The sequence below is a fragment of the Adiantum capillus-veneris genome, chromosome 19 (genome assembly GCF_014529385.1).
Source record: "Adiantum capillus-veneris isolate H3 chromosome 19, ASM1452938v2, whole genome shotgun sequence".
Taxonomy (NCBI): Eukaryota; Viridiplantae; Streptophyta; class Polypodiopsida; order Polypodiales; family Pteridaceae; genus Adiantum; species Adiantum capillus-veneris.
This window is the reverse complement of record NC_140949.1, coordinates 35,465,648-35,481,843: the sequence shown is the minus strand read 5'-3', so window position 1 is coordinate 35,481,843 and position 16,196 is coordinate 35,465,648. Positions and strand designations below refer to the sequence as shown.

The 16,196-nt window shown below is 46.1% G+C and overlaps 1 protein-coding gene across 1 annotated transcript in view; it reads left to right on the top strand.

Moving 5' to 3' along the window:
* SMU1 (transducin family protein / WD-40 repeat family protein) overlaps window positions 1–16,196 on the top strand; it is a 28,427-nt gene that overhangs the window by 325 nt on the left and 11,906 nt on the right. The window lies entirely within an intron of this gene.

Here is a 16,196-nt window from a genome sequence, read left to right as displayed (position 1 = left end):
ACACCCACAGGAACAAGCTTTAGTCTGTAGCGAAATTTTTTGTTCACTATGAAACAGGAATTTGTCAAATCACAAACACATTATTTGTAGTGCCGTGCCAATAGAAAGACGAGCTCATAGCAGGGGTCATTGGAACCTATGCGTGTGTATAGTCATCTGTTCAGAAATTCTTGTGTTTGTTCACCGTCTTTATAATTGTACCATGTCCATTGTTTGCTTTGATGCCAATATTTAAACTTCTCTTGTTGCCAATTTTGTTGAGCATGTTTTAGTAGCTGTACTCAACTTCAAATCTCATCTCAAGAAGATTTGAACATTTTGTTATCGTGAGTGCGAAGTCACTATGATTACGTTTGTTGAGCATGTTTTAGTAGCTGTACTCAACTTCAAATCTCATCTCAAGGAGATTTGAACATTTTGTTATTGCGAGTGCGAGGTCTACACTACCAATATAAGACAATTTATGTAACACCACTGTAGAATTCTCCTATATTGTGAAGTGAAAGGGTGTGTTGGGGATATGTCATCTCCAAATGGTTCTAAGTTGCATATAATGGTTGTATGGCCATGATGGCCTTGCATACACATCTTTAGTTCTTTTTGCCTTTTTATTAGCTTGTTAGCTGATATGGCATATCTTTATGAGAGGTGGCACATTTATTAGCTTTTTATGTAACTTGTAATTATTTTGATGATGTGCCAAATTATTAGAGCTAGGTCAGCCATAGTTACAGGGAATGGCCATTTTCAAGTCTCCGTTCTCCATTCCCATCCCAATTTCCCATTCCGGGTTTCAGACGTGAGTATCCGAAACAGGGAATGGCATTTGATGCATGTTGCCGTTCCGTGCTCCCCGTTCCCGTTCCGGGTAACTATGAGGTCAGCCCTTGTTTATAGAGCTTTAGGTGACTTTTCAGGCCTGTCAATGACCCTCTCATTCTCATTATCAGGCGGTATGAGCATTCTGTTGAGTTAGTGCTCTTGGGCTACACACACTCTCTCTCTCTCCCAGTGTTTGTGCTCGTCTCGTGTATCTGCTCTCCTCTCTTTGTTCCTCTGTATTATTGAAGCAAGTAGACCGAGGGCTACTTGGAAACCCTATGACACAATTCAAGAGGCTTCAATGAGAGATTGCGTTGTGGTAACTTGTTTCAATTTGCTGCATTTTTGCATCAGCACTTAGTTTCGAGGGATCCCTTGCTTTTTGCACCCATCTAGGCGGGATTTGTTGGAGTGTACAGCGGAAAGGAGGGAGGAAAGAGACAATGGCACGAGAGGAAAGAGGACAAAGGCTGGCAAGCCCAATAACTCCATATGGAAAACTTTGTGAATGATACAAGAGCCCCCTAGGCCACATATATAGTGAGACAGGGCAATTTCAGACAAATCTCTCTTATCAATTACCAAGACCAACAATAAAGTCCTCATCTTAAAAATATGAAAATGGCCAAAACAGACCTGAAATGGGCAAAGTCTTGGTGCAAATGCTAAATGTGCTTGAGAGCCTTGTATATAAGGTATATGTGTCACAAATTGATGGCGTGGCAGTGCAACCCGGACACAACAATGGTGACGTGGCTGATTGTATGGACGCCCGAAAAGTGCACTGATTGCTTGACTGTACAGACGCCCGGAAAACGCGCTGACTGGCTAAACGTGGCAGCGTAGGGATTTTCGGCATTTTATGTTGGCTACAGATGTGGCGTGGCTGTATGGATATCCGCAATTAGCGTTGACTGCTGTAAACCTTTATAAGTGACCCAAGGGGCTCACTTCTCAGAGCATCTGGACGCAGAGTATGAGAGCGAGCACTCGCGGGCAGTTGTACTTTGCTCAAAGGTTAATATAAAAGAAATATCGAAAGGGTCGCCAGTCTTTGGGGCCAATCTCTTTGGGCACGGAACTATGCCGGCCGTGTTGACCAAATTGAACTGGGATTTTATAGTTGTGAAGTATTTTAAGTGATTCTCTCTCGTGTCGCGACAAATTCTAGACTTTGGGGTGTCCAAGTTTGTTACAGTGGTATCAGAGCATGACCGATTTCTCTTCTACCGAGAAATTTGATCTTTTTTCTCGCGACACTTATGGATTTCGAAAAGAACCAATCAACCTCTTCTGCAACCGCGGAGGTTGGAGGTATGAATTTTTGGAGATGCAGCGTCGACAACAGGTTGACAAGTGCACAAAGCAGATGCTTCAGCTTGCTAAAGATCCCCAATTTGCAAAATTTTTGACCGAGCAGTCCATGGTTGAAGTGCATACTCAGTTGAGGCAGAAAACCACCGAACCACCAATCAAACCGGCAATCAAGAAACCTCCTACTCCGAGGATGTTTACAGAAGAAGAACTTCAAGAGGTGGTTCAAACCCAGATCACTCAGCTTTTGGACACGAAGAATCAATCAAAAAAGCAGTTGAAGAAGCGCAAGAAGGGGACTGACTACCCTGGGAAACAATTTGAACAACTTTCTTCTAGTTTTTCTGAGGAACATGGATCATGATCCATGTACCTCTATGACCAGCCCATTGGAAGTTGTCACCCACTGCTAAAGCTTGCTCTTAGACACCGGAATCTTGAGTGTGAACATAAATAGACTGCTAAAGTACATCCAAAATTAGGAAATGGACAAATCTTCAAAAAACCTTGGAATTATAGTAAAATTTGGGAGAATTAAACTTTTGGTGTTCCAAATTCAAAAAGGGGTGAGATTTGGCTTCTACAAGGAATACAGAACTAGCATAACAAGATTCATGACAAAACACTTCCAAACATGGATGGCGGAAATAAGCGGCTTTCTTCTAATAGAGAGAGGCGAGAGACAGAGGCAGATTCCATACCCCAATTTGCACGTAGACTGCCTACTCGAGGAGATCCTGAGTTGAACTCGAACGGAGCTATGGCTTCCAAGCCAAAGGCGAGTTGAAATGGCATGTGATTCGTTGTTGCCTTGAAAGACGTTCCGTATGCCCAGAGGGTGCCGTGGATAGCCCGAGCCCAAGACGCCGGATGGAGATGACAGGCTTTCTATAGGAGGGTGATCAGAACCTTGTTTGTGCTCTCGGCCTGCCCATTGGCTCTAGGGTAATAAGGGCACGATTTGCGATGAAAAGTCTTGTAGTTGGCCAACAAAGTTAAAATTAACCCATTGACAAAGTGGTTGCCCCGATCACTGGTAATCTCCAAGGGACATCCAAACCTGCATAATATATTTTCATACAAAAACTTGGCTATAGTATTTCCAGTGCAATTAGTTGTCGCCAGTATCTCTGTCCACTTGGTTGCATAAACTGTAGCCACCAACAGATACTTCCGATTACTAGGTTGACCTGGGGGAGAAATTGGACCCACAAAGTCCAAGCCCCATCTCTCAAATGGTGACCATGCCATGGAGACCAATAGAGGACGGTTGGACTGCTTACTTGGCTTTGGTCCACAGCGTTGACAAACATCACAAACTTTAACATGTGCTATTGCATCCCGAAAAACATAAGGCCACCATAGATCACTTTGTAGAATTTTTTGGGTGGTGCTGTGACCGGGGTAATGGCCACCAGTGGGACCATTATGGGCATCCTCCATAATATGCTCAACTTCATGAGGAGACACACTGTCGAAGAACACCATCTGGTCCCGATTTGTAGAGCTGGCCTCCAATCAGAGTGAATGGCCTAGACTTCAACAACAATCTTCTCTTCTGCAGTGGAGATGCATTCTCTGGGTACAGGCCAGTAGATAGCAAATGCAAGATATCGCCGTACCATTCCAGAGTGGTATCCACCTTAAAGAGAGTGCTATCTGGAAAGTCATTTGCAATCCCTGTAGCTTCTTCACCTGTTTGAATGCGAGAGACATGATGCTTGCGGGGGTGGAGGATCACTTCGAAATCAAACTCTTGGAATAGGAGTAGCCACCACCATACTCGTCCTACAACTTGCGGCTTATTAAGCAGATAGCGCAGGGCATGGTGATCAGTAATAATTGTGAAGTGGACCCCTAATAAATAGTAACGAAATTTTTGTAGAGCATACACAATAGCCAAACCTTCCCTTTCTGTTGTGCTATAGTTGGGTTCTGCTTTGGTGAGCAGTCGACTTGCATAGTGAACAGGGCGATCCAAGTTGAACTCCTTACTAGGCCGAGTTAGCACAGCATCCACAACCAATTGGCTGGCATCCGTATGGAAATGAAAAGGAAGAGGCCAGTCGGGGGCAACTAGAATAGGTGTCTTAGCGAGGCGTTTTTTAAGGTATGCAAATGCTTCAGCTTCGGGTTTTGACCATTTGAACAATACAATAGCATTGGTGAGCCGGGTCAATGGTTGAGCCACTTGTGCATATATGCGTATGAACTTGCGATGATAGCCTGTGTGGCCTACAAAGCTCTGAACACCTTTGGGATTTATGGGAGGAGGCAACTTCAAGATGGCTACTATTGTCTCTGGGTCAGGCGCTAAATCTTTAGTAGACACCACATGGCCTAAGAGTGTACCTTCAGTGACCAAACAATGACATTTGTTCGGATTTAGCTTTAGGCGTACCTTTCTGCACCTGAGGAAGACGGCAAAGAGTTGAGCGAGGTGCTCCTCTAGATTCTCCATTGAGGTTGAACATTGAGCACCCGAGAAGGTTGAAAAATTGTCCATGAATATGCGAAGATGATCCGTAAGCAAAGGACAAAACATGAGATATACTGCAATAAAAGGAAGGTGGCCCATTTTTCAACCCAAAAGACATTCTGGTGTAGATGAAAATACCCCAGGGAGTCACAAAAGTCGTTTTGTTCTGATCACCTGGATGGATGCCCAATTGATTGTATCACTAAACCCATCCATGAAATTGTACAGTACATGCCCTGCCACATCTTCGAGCACACGCTCAGTGAAAGGTGTGGGAAAACCATCTGGGATAGTTACCTTGTTCAGCGCGGTAATCGACACACACGGATTTTATTGGATTGCTTCTTGGCGCTATTACCATGGGTGATAACCATTCAGAGTGCTCCACAGGTACAATGATCTCTGTTTCTTGCATTTTTTCTAGCTCTAACTTGATAGCTTCTGCATACTTTGGGCTGATCTTGTAAGCTCGTCCTCTGACCGGCTTGGCCACTTCAACCAGAGGGATAGTATGGACACCCAATTCTGGTGGGATCCCTTCTAAATCTTTGTAAGACTAGGTGAAAACATCTTCAAAAGAGTGCATGAAAGAAACTACCTGATCGAGTAGCACGGGATGCTCCCATAACCAAGCGGCTAACAAGATGTGCTGAGGGTTGTCAGGGTCACGCAGGTTGACTTCTCTGAATGGGTCAGGAGGTGTAGCTAGGGAGGGTGCATCAGAAGATGAAGATTGAGCTGCCTCTCGGAGCTTCGAGACATCATGAGCTGGTGTCTGATTGATTGGAAACTCCGCATACTCTTCTTGTAACCATCCTGGTGGAAGCTCTTCGAAGGGTAAGTCCTCAGACACAACACAACAGAGTGTTTTTGTGTGGGTGGGGAGTCAGATGCAAGGCAGGTTAAGGGTAGAGGAGGGACATTGGCGAACTCCAGCCTTTTTACCCCTTCTATGGTGTGTTACAGGTTCTCCAAGGTCGACGGCTTCCATCAACGGGACACTTGAAGCATGAGCCTCAGGGATTGACACACTCGCTTTTGTGACTGGCACACTTGATTCTGGATGATTTAGGTTATTGGTTTTAGCGTGAAGATCAAGGAAAGAGGGTGTATCCACAAGCAAGGGGTGAATAGAGACCACATAGCATGGCATCGATGTGGTAGCTTCCAACCACTGCTGTAGGTCTTCGTCGTACTTGTCAGATGGGTTAGGATGTTCCCGATCGGGGTTGGACTCTATTGACAAAGAGCTGTGATGAACTACTGGATCCATGCCTCCTTCGAGCCGAATTGGTTGCAAGGGGGAGCCGGGAGTATGTATCCACATGGCGTCGTTTCCCCAATCATGAAGTGCTTTAGTGTGTTGCAACCATGGTCTACCAATAAGCGAAGTAAATCCCCCCAACTTGGGGAAGACTGATCACAACAAAATCCAAGCTAAAGGTGAAGTCTTGTACCTTCAAAGGCACCTTGTCTACTATGCCCACCGGATAGAGTGTCCTCTAGTTGGCCAATGTAACAGTGAATGGAGCAGGGCGGGTAGGCTGCATACCTAAAGCCAACATAGTGAACTCTAGCATCATATTGATTCCAGATCCACCATCAACTATGACGTCGGAGAATTGGTGTCCAAGAATAGATACAGTGAGACGGGGACTTTTGTAATTGGTGAGGGGAGCGGCTTGATAGGAAATCATATAAGACTCCGAGGATTGTACGGAGGTGCCCGCTACTAGGCCCTGCCCCCGGGTACAGAGACTGAATGACTGAAAGGATGTCACTTGTGAGGTTTGCATCGTGCCAGAGCATATTATAAAGGGACACTTGCTGAAAGGTGTTCTTTACGATGGCTTCTGTTGTGGACTTAGCCCCCTCGAACTTTGATGTGTTGCAAGTCAGCCACTGCTTCCAAGAAGGCTCCATCAATGTTAGACAGCATAGAGGTTGGCTTGCTCTTAACACCAATGAAGGGATTGTCAGTTGGGCTAGGCAGGCCAGGTAGTGGAAGTGGAGATTGACGAGATGGACCTTTTGGCAAGCTGAGACCAAGAGCTGCTCTTTGTGCCCGAGTGAGGACCCCAGCAGGCTCCTCCACTTGTTGTGGCCTAACCACATGAGTAGCAGGTGAGGGCTGAGGGATAGTGTTCACTGCGATCAGGTTGATCTCGGGAAATGTGAATTCTTGTTGGTTTAGGTTCAGGTTTGAAGATGTGGATGCTCGTTGCTTTGGACAATATTTGCTGTAATGATCTTTAGCCTCGGGGCAATGGCGGCAAGGCGGAGACCCTTCAGGAATTGGACATTTACTTTGGTAATGTCCATACTCCCCACACCTGTAGCATAGGATGGGGCGATTGGATGGGCTCGGTGGTGGACGAGGTGGTCTCTGCTCTTGCTGCATAGGGTTGGCAGCTGAGATGTAGAAGCTCTGAGGACCTGAGGGGGCAGCAACATGATAAGGTGTTTTGCATACCTTGCAATATTGGCATAGGAGGGGTTGTCAGCAAGGGTGGCATTTGTGTTTTTTGACCATAAGCAGAAACCATATGGGATGTCGGAGCCAAGTCTTGTTGAAGCGTTGGATAGAGGCTCTGTTGTAATTGTCGCAGTCCCTTTAGATAGTAGCATTCTTCTGAGGGATAGCGTTCATTGCGATCAGGTTGATCTCGGGAAATGTGAATTCTTGTTGGTTTAGGTTCGGGTTTGAAGACGTGGATGCTCGTTGCTTTGGACAATCTTTGGTGTAATGATCTTTAGCCTTGGGGCAATGCCGGCAAGGCGGAGACCCTTCAGGAAGAGGACATTTACTTTGGTAATGTCCATACTCCCCATACCTGTACCATAGGATGGGGCGATTGGATGGGCAATGTGGACGAGGTGGTCTGCTCTTGCTGCATAGGGTTGGCAGTTGAGGTGTAGAAGCTCTGAGGACCTGAGGGGGCAACAACATAATAAGGTGTTTTGTATACCTTGCAATACTGGCATAGGAGGGGTTGTCAGGACTCAGCAAAGGTGGCATTTGGGACCATAAGCAGAAACCATATGGGATGCCGGGAGCCAAGTCTTGTTGAAGCGTTGGAGAGAGGCTTTGTTGTAAATGTCGCAGTCCCTTCAGATCGTAGCATCTTTGTCATTATGGCCTGACTTCTCATAGAAGTGATAGTAAGCTCGGAGCGGACATTTTTGAGGAGGATGCTCGGGAGAACAACACGCGGTACACCAAACCATAGTTTTAGTCTCCTGATGAGCTTTGAGCTCTTCGAGCTTGCGCTTGAGATTGTCCAAAGCTTCTTGATGTGGAAGCTTCTCTTGCCGAAGAGAGAGTGATTTCTCTTCTTGAAGAGCTCGTTGCAACTTCAGAGCTTCCAGTTCTCTACGTAAGGAGGTCAAAGGATCAGAGGGACTTTCTAAAAGGACTGAGGTGGTTTCTACATGAGGAGAGTCGGTGAACAGCTTCCTAGCTCCTTCTATGCGAGTAGCAGCTGCAACAAACTCCTCCAAGGTGGCATCAGGTCGAAGACTCCCGCAATTTTTGTTGAGACGTTTTGGAAAGAGCCTTCTCCATCCACTTCTTAATTATGAATTCTTCGGGTTGCTGAGGAAGCTTGGCGACCGGAGACTTTGTTCTGGTTATGAGCTTTGCAAAAGTCTCTTTGGGCTGAAGCATCAGGTTGGCCAACTCATCGAGAACCTTCTCTTCGAAGTCCCCTGGTCTGAAAGCTTCACAAAATTGTTGTCTTAATGTGGCCCAAGTAGTAAATTGGTTTCAGCAAACTGACTGTACCACTTGTTTGCTAAGCCATCCAAGGTAGATGGGAAGAGTACTAAGTAGGCGTCTTCTCGGTTGAGGCCACGACCTCTGCAGAGAGAAACAAACCTTCTGCAGAGAGAAACAAACCTCCGGGCATGGCCGTCAGCATCCTCTGTGGAGAGACCCTTGAAAGTCGGAAACTTAATATTCACCTTAGCTAGAACGCTTGTGAGCTCCTCCATCACTGTCTGTGCAGGAGCTTGTTGCACTAGAGCTTGTTGTAACACAGGGGATGAGAACTTTATTGATGGGGGTGACTGGGGAGGTGTAGAAGTGGTTGAGGGGGAAGGTAGGGGTAACGGGGCTGGTGGACTTTTGCTTGGCATGAAGGGTTGGCGCTTCTTGTGGTAGTACTTCACAAGACTTAGTAGTGGGCTTTGTCGCTCTTTTGAATGCCTTGTATGTGTCATACAGTAACCAAAAGCCCACCCAAGCCTTGGGCCCGAAGACCTGTAACTTACTGGACATTGGCCCAAACGCTACTAGACTAAGGCGAGTGACTGGACCACTTGGCTAGACATGGACGAGAGAGGACTAGTGTCACAAACGGGAGCGCACACAAATAATCAACAAGATGAAAATAAATAGTCTTTCAACTAAACAGAGTTGAGGGAGAAGTTCGACACACTATTTGGGACGAGAAGATGGGCTGGTCCCCCCCCTAAAGAGAATCCTTTATCAGGGAGAATCTTTTTTACAAGCACAAGAACCAGAGAAAACCCCTCCGTTCTAATTCTCAAACTCGATGGGCGTTCCTTCCCGTAAGGGAAATCCGAGGGACGAGCTCTCAATCCTATTTCCGTCTGTACTTGGAGTCGAGACTCCGTAGACAATTTCCGAATTCCGTTCTTGGAATTCCCAAGCGTAGGCCGAAGCCTTCTCACTTCTCCTTCGCGATGAAGCACCTGCAAATACACACACACAAACACGGGATAACAATTCGTATGGCGAATCCACAATAGATACTTGTCGCTCTTTCGCGGGAAAAGCGACTTCCATGCTTCGTAGTCTCGCAATCTTTTGCGTCTTTTGGTGGCAGAGTCTTCTCTTGCTGCGCTGGCAACTCTTTTCTCTGAGTGAGGGCATGGGATGCTTTTATAGCTCCCTGGCCACGGCAGGAATAACTGAGCGGAGGCTGCCCGCGTAGAGATCGCGGCGGATTTATTTATTTATTTATTTACTTATTTATTTTTTCCTGTTCTACCCGAAATAGGGAGAGAAAATTCGCTGGCTGGTTTTGTTGCTTTAATTTCTAAGTGGCTGCCCACTTATTAAGTGGGCGGTCGGCATATTTTAAAATTGGTATGAACCTGCCCAAAAACTCAATAAAACCTTATAAGTTAAAAACAATGCTTTTCACAGCACTTCCCAGGCGTCCCTGGATGGAACCACATGCACAAATGCAATGTAGACATAGATTCCTCACGGGAAAGCGTCTGCTCTTGCCGGAAAACTCGTTAAAATATTTTTCTTTTTAAGAAAAGCTTCTCAGAACTCATCTTTATTCTTGTGCTTGCGTCTTTACGCGTATTCCTCTTTCTAGTTCAGGTTTCCTGCCAGACCAACGAGATATTCCCTTTCCGATGCTCCCGTCACCCCATCATGTGACGCATTAGGAATATTCGTTTCTCGGTCTCTCCTACCAAACTAATGGTAAAACCCCTTCGCGATGCTTAATGTCACCCATCATATGACGCATCAGAGTTTTCCGTTCCTAATGGCTTTTAATAATTCCAGTAGATCTAGAGTTCCTAACCTTATGGTTCAAGTGCACATCTATAGATATCCTAATTTCAATAAAAAGAAATTACTCGAGAAAATAAGAAAATAGTCCATTCAGCAACATCCCTCTGGCTTCTCAACTGTAGTGCTTTTACATATCCTTCCAGAATCTCGGGATAGGATGCTAATTCCTGTGCGATCATCCACTGAGCATCTACAGTGGAATCTTTTTAGACTTAAGTGTCCGATCCTGATGATGGATAGTCTGCTCTGGTTGGAGTATCTCTTCTGTAGTTAGAGTGTAGGTCCTCAGTAATGATTGCTAACTCCATCGTCCTCTGAAGGGTATCATGAGGATACACCTTAAAGCTCTTCCGAAGCTGTGGTAGGAGACCCGCTTCGAATTTTCGCATCTTTTCCTCGTCGTAGATCTTCATGAAAGGAGTAACCTTTAGAAGAACCGACCAATACTTGTCAACATAAGTGGTGACTTTCTTATGTTCCTTCTGGGCGAGCCAGTCCCATTCCTTCTGAATGTCCTTCTCGAAATCAGGTGGAAGAAATTGTTCATAGAATTCAGCTTTGAATTGAGCCCAGGATCTGGCTTGAGTACCTTCCAGAATTTTGGCTAACCACCAGTTGCTTGTAGTCTCCTTGAGATGCATCCCAACACGATGCAACTTGGATTTTTCAGTGAAGTTTCCGTTGGCAAAAGCAACTTCAAACTGCCTGATGAAAGACAATGCCTTGGAGATATCTCTTCGTCATGTGTAGTTATCAAACTTGACATCCTTGTCACCGGATTTGAAAATCCGCATCTTGCGGTGACGTCTGCGGTTATCCCTCTTGAACTCGGGCTTCTCTTTAGTAGTATGTAGGGAAGTAGTAGGAGTTTTCTTCTTGGGAGAAGATTTAGATACTGTATGAGAAGTAGATGTAGTAGTATAGTTAGGAGAGTATGATGGAGAAGAGGTAGAGACATCCTTGCTTTCGTTAAGCAGAGAAAGTTCTTTTTCGTGGCCCTTGCTCTTGGAAGGCCGTTTGTCATGATCCGGAGATCCCTTGTGCGTTTCGGCACCTCTTTCCGCACCATCCACCTGCGGGTTACTTCCATTAGTAGGATTTTCCTGACGCCCATCGGCATTCGTGCCTTGCGGCTTCTTGATTCCGTCCAAAGCCTTTTGGACAGCCGACAACGAAATGAGTTGTTGCAATTCCACGAGTTGGGCTTGCACTCGCTGATGTTCGTCTTCAACGGTTCTTCCGTGGGGTCATGGTTCTTCCCGTTCCTTCCCGGAATCATCCTCCTTTGCAGAGAAAGAGAGGAATCCGAGCTCTGATACCACTGTCACAAACGGAAGCGCACACAAATAATCAACAAGATGAAAATAAATAGTCTTTCAACTAAACAGAGTCGAGGGAGAAGTTTGACACACTATTTGGGACCAGAAGATGGGCTGGTCCCCTTCCTTAAAGAGAATCCTTTATTAGGGAGAATCTTTTTTACAAGCACAAGAACCGGAGAAAACCCCTCCGTTCTAATTCTTAGACTCGATGGTCGTTCCTTCCCATAAGGTAAGTCCGAGAGACGAGCTCTCAATCCTGTTTTCGTCTGTACTCGAAATCGAGACTCTGCAAACAATTTTTGAATTCCGTTCCCGGAATTCCCAAGCGTAGGCCGAAGCCTTCTCGCTTCTCCTTCGCAATGAAGTACCCGCAAACACACACACAAACACGGGACAACAATTCGTATGGCGAATCCACAATAGATACTTGTCGCTCCTTCGCGGGAAAAGCGACTTCGTGCTTCGTAGTCTCGCGATCTTTTGCGTCTTCTGGCGGCAGAGTCTTCTCTTGCTGGCGCTGGCAACTCCTTTCTTTGAGTGAGGGCATGGGATGCTTTTATAGCTCCTTGGCCACGGCAGGAATAATTGAGCGGAGGCTGCCCGCGTAGAGATCGCGGCGGATTTTTTTATTATAAAATTAATTAATTAATTTATCTTCTACCCGAAATAGGGAGAGAATTCGCTGGCTGATTTTGTTGCTTTATTTTCTAAGTGGTTGCCCAATTATTAAGTGGGCGATCGACATATTTTAAAATTGGTATGAACCTGCCCAAAAACTCAATAAAACCTTATCAGTGCAAAACATATAGGTTAAAAACAATGCTTTTCACAACACTTCCAAGGCGTCCTTGTATGCAACCACATGCACAAATGCAATGCAGACATAGATTCCTCGCGGGATACGTCTGCTCTTCTCGGAAAACTCGTTAAAATATTTCTCTTTTTAAGAAAAGCCTCTCAAAACCCATCTTTATTCTTGTGCTTGCGTCTTTACGCGTATTCCTCTTTCCAATTCGGGTTTCCTGCCAGACCAACGAGATATTCCCTTTCCGATGCTCCCGTCACCCCATCACGTGACGCATGAGGAATATTCGTTTCCCGGTCTCTCCTACCAAACTAACGGTAAAACCCCTTCGCGATGCTTAATGTCACCCATCATATGACGCATCAGAGTTTTCCGATCCTGATGGTTTTTAATAATTCCAGTAGATCTACAGTTCCTAACCTTACGGTTCAAATGCACAACTTTAAATATCCTAATTTCAATAAAAAGAAATTTCTTGAGAAAATAAGAAAATAGTCCATTTAGCAACAACTAGACCAAGTTGAGAGACTACTAGACCAGGACGAGAGACTAGACAGACAGCTCTAGACTAAGCACGACAAGGTGAAACTAGACTGGACCAAGCGCAGCCCAACCCAGTCGAAACCAACAGACCAAGACAGAGAGGTTAAACCCAATAGGTCCTCGACTGGACTTTCCACGGAGTGAGATTTCAGTTGAGGTCCCACCGGGCGTGCCAAAAATCAGAGCACATGTAGCTGAGATATCGTGTTGTGCTCTCTACAGTGGGTGCTCCTCAGTGCAGTGTGTGTCACTCCAACAGAATGACAACACAAAAAACAAGGAACAACAGAGCAACAAAACAGAGACATCAATTGACAACAGCAGAATCTGAATATATGGGACTCGACTAACTCAAAGAAACCAGTACAGACTCTGGCATGGCAACACACTCAGCTCCAGCCAAGAACTCATAGGTACAATGGGGTGTCGAGGCTCAAATGTGCGGGGATGGTGCAGACGTGCTGTGTATAACTCAAGATGATAGACTCTAGAGTACTGACCACACAAAGTAGATGATATCCATAGCCCCAAACACTATGGATATATACAACCATAAAGAGCCACCAATGGCTCACAAATATCCCGTCCAACTAAGACTATCTCCAAATTGTGGTCGTGGTGGTTTGGCCCCGCATTTGCTAGACCACCACCCGTATGCCTGCCATGTGTCACTGCTCAACAAAAGTCCGTCCAGTGTGAACCCCATCCCAACTGCAACCAACTGTTTGTCCAGTGCCTGTGACACTGTAGCCTTGCTACAATCACCGTCATGCAAAGTATCCATCCTGCGTTTGGTGACGACCATGCATTGATTACTTGGGCTACTTATTAGTTTTCAGCCCGTCCTCAACGTCAACCATACTAGATCAGCCCTTAGCCTTGTCGAGTTTGCAGATCCCAGACAACATCCCTACCGTTTTGCATTCCTTGCCCTTTGCCTCTTAGATCCAAGCATTAGTAGCAAGGGTGATGGAACAAAAAGGTGGAGGACAATCAAACAAAAATCTGCAAACACAAAGAATGTGCAAGGTGACGTCGAGGCCATAGGAAGAAGGTAGCCAGAACGGAGCGAGAACTAGTTGTACTTTGCGAGCATAATAATAAAGAAATACCAGAAGGGGGGGCCAGTCTTTGGGACCGGTGCGTCTTGGCTCGGAACTTTGCAGTGCTGTCTCTCTCTCTCTCTCTCTCTCTCTCTCTCTCTCTCTCTCTCTCTCAAAATTCACTGATTTTGTAGTTTCTGTTCGTGTGTTGCTGTTGATTTCTTGCTTGGAGTGTCCAAGCCTGCAACGACCTTTGTATATTTTATGGATTTTTGCTCACACACCTCTTTGATGGTCAGCATTGTACCCTTATCTTGAGGCTATGCCCTTGAGATTTGTATTTATTCAGTTTATTTGAGAGAGAGAGAGAGAGAGAGAGAGAGAGAGAGAGAGAGAGAGAGAGAGAGAGAGAGAGAGAGAAATGAAATGAAATGAAATGTTATATTAACGTCTTCAAAAGGCCATAGTGACCTATGAGACCAGAAAGTTACAAGGTGGTGGATCTGATACAAAGTCAGAGTAACAAAATAACCTAATCAACAGTACAAAACAAAGATATATATTATGGGATTCTAGATAGGTCGATGTGAGCTAAGCCGAAAAACTAAGCAAAAATGGGCGGCTAGTTGGGATAGCTGAATCACAAAAGATCTAGCATCGGTCGTTGGCGAATCTCATCAATTTCCTCCATGGTTAGTAGTCTGACCGGGCGTCGTGCATGCCTGGCCAGCGTGCTCTGAATCTTTTGACGTAGCCTCCGTCGATGCTGTGTAGTCTTGCGCAGTCATGGGCGCCTGGATTTCCCGAGTTCAATCGCTCGGTCAATCAATGTGCCTCTGGTGTGAGACGGGGGGGAGCTCTGCTATGGGAGTGGCTCTTGCGGCTGTCCCGTGTCTGCTCTGAAGAAGTCTGTAATCCGTCTTTGAGACTGGTTAGCCTTGCCATTCATCAGGCTCTCTCTGTGTCTGCGCAGCTCGAGCAAGAACAAACCCAGGCATCTTTGATCTTCGTATCCCATTACTCTTGAGAGTGGTCCAAAACCCTCTCTGAACAAGCAATGGAAGCGGCCTCGTATCTCGTAGTAGACGGGGCAGCGGCATGTATAATGCAGCTCTGTCTCAGGTTCCATGTCACACAAGGGGCATGTCCTGGCCTCTGCTGGTACTCCGCTATATCTCTCGGTTTCAACCTGATTTGGTGAGACGATGTGCGTAACTGGCCAATAGCACACCGTATCCCATGAGACAGGTGGGTATCCATGTATCTGGGTCTCATCACAAAACCATCTTCCGTAAGCTGGAGAAGGTGGTCTCTGTAGAAAGCCATCTTCGTGCCCAATTCTTGTGCTGGTTGTATCCATGTCCTCCTGGTGTCTAGCTTGGTCAGGTCTTGGCGGATGAGCTTGGTGATGATCTCCGACTGTGTAAGAATGAGAGATGGTGCATCCAGTGAGTACTGGAATGGTGGCAGCCTGTCTATGCTGAACCCATGCGCCTGAAACCACGATGTCATCTCCCCATACTAGCATGTTGTATCTCCTTGTATGGCTAACTGTCGGGAGGACTCAAGTGCTATGCGAGCATATCTGTCTCTGGGAAGTTCCCATGTGCGGTTTATGAAGGAGACTGATCTGGTGAGCGCCTCTACCACTAGTGGGGGGGCCGCCAGCTCTGCTCGAATAATGGCCCGTGGTACTGATGCCTTGGCTCTAATGAGCCGCGAGATCATAGAGACGAGAGGCTTCTCCATGTTTCCCCATCCGTCTGTGCGACCCGGCCTCCCGTGGTGATCCAATGAAGGTCCCCATATCTTGGTTCCATAAAGCAATGCTGAGGCCACCAAGGTGTCAAAGAGCCAGAGCTTCGTCCGGGGTTCTTGAAACTGAACCTGCGAACACATCCTCTCCAATCTACCCAATGCTGCGTGGGCTCTAGTCAGTCTGGTCTCTGCTGCTCTTCTGAGTGAGAATGTGGGTCCAGTAAAAACCACTCCAAGGTACATGTAAGCATCTGTGTACTCCACAATCTCCTGGCCGTATGTGAATGTAGGTGCTGATCTCCTGATCCACTGTGGGGTGGTATTAAACACCATAACCTTGGTTTTACCAAGGGTGACAAACAAACCACTTTCGTGGGCAAATGTATGCAAAGCATCCAATTGGCTTTGCATTCCCTCTGGGGATTCGGAGATCAACACAATATCGTCCGCATATAACAAAACTGGAATCCATGTCCCTACCAACTGTGCACCTTTATCCTCGTCCCTGTCAATGTAGTTAGAAACCTCATCCACATACATACTGAAAAGAGTA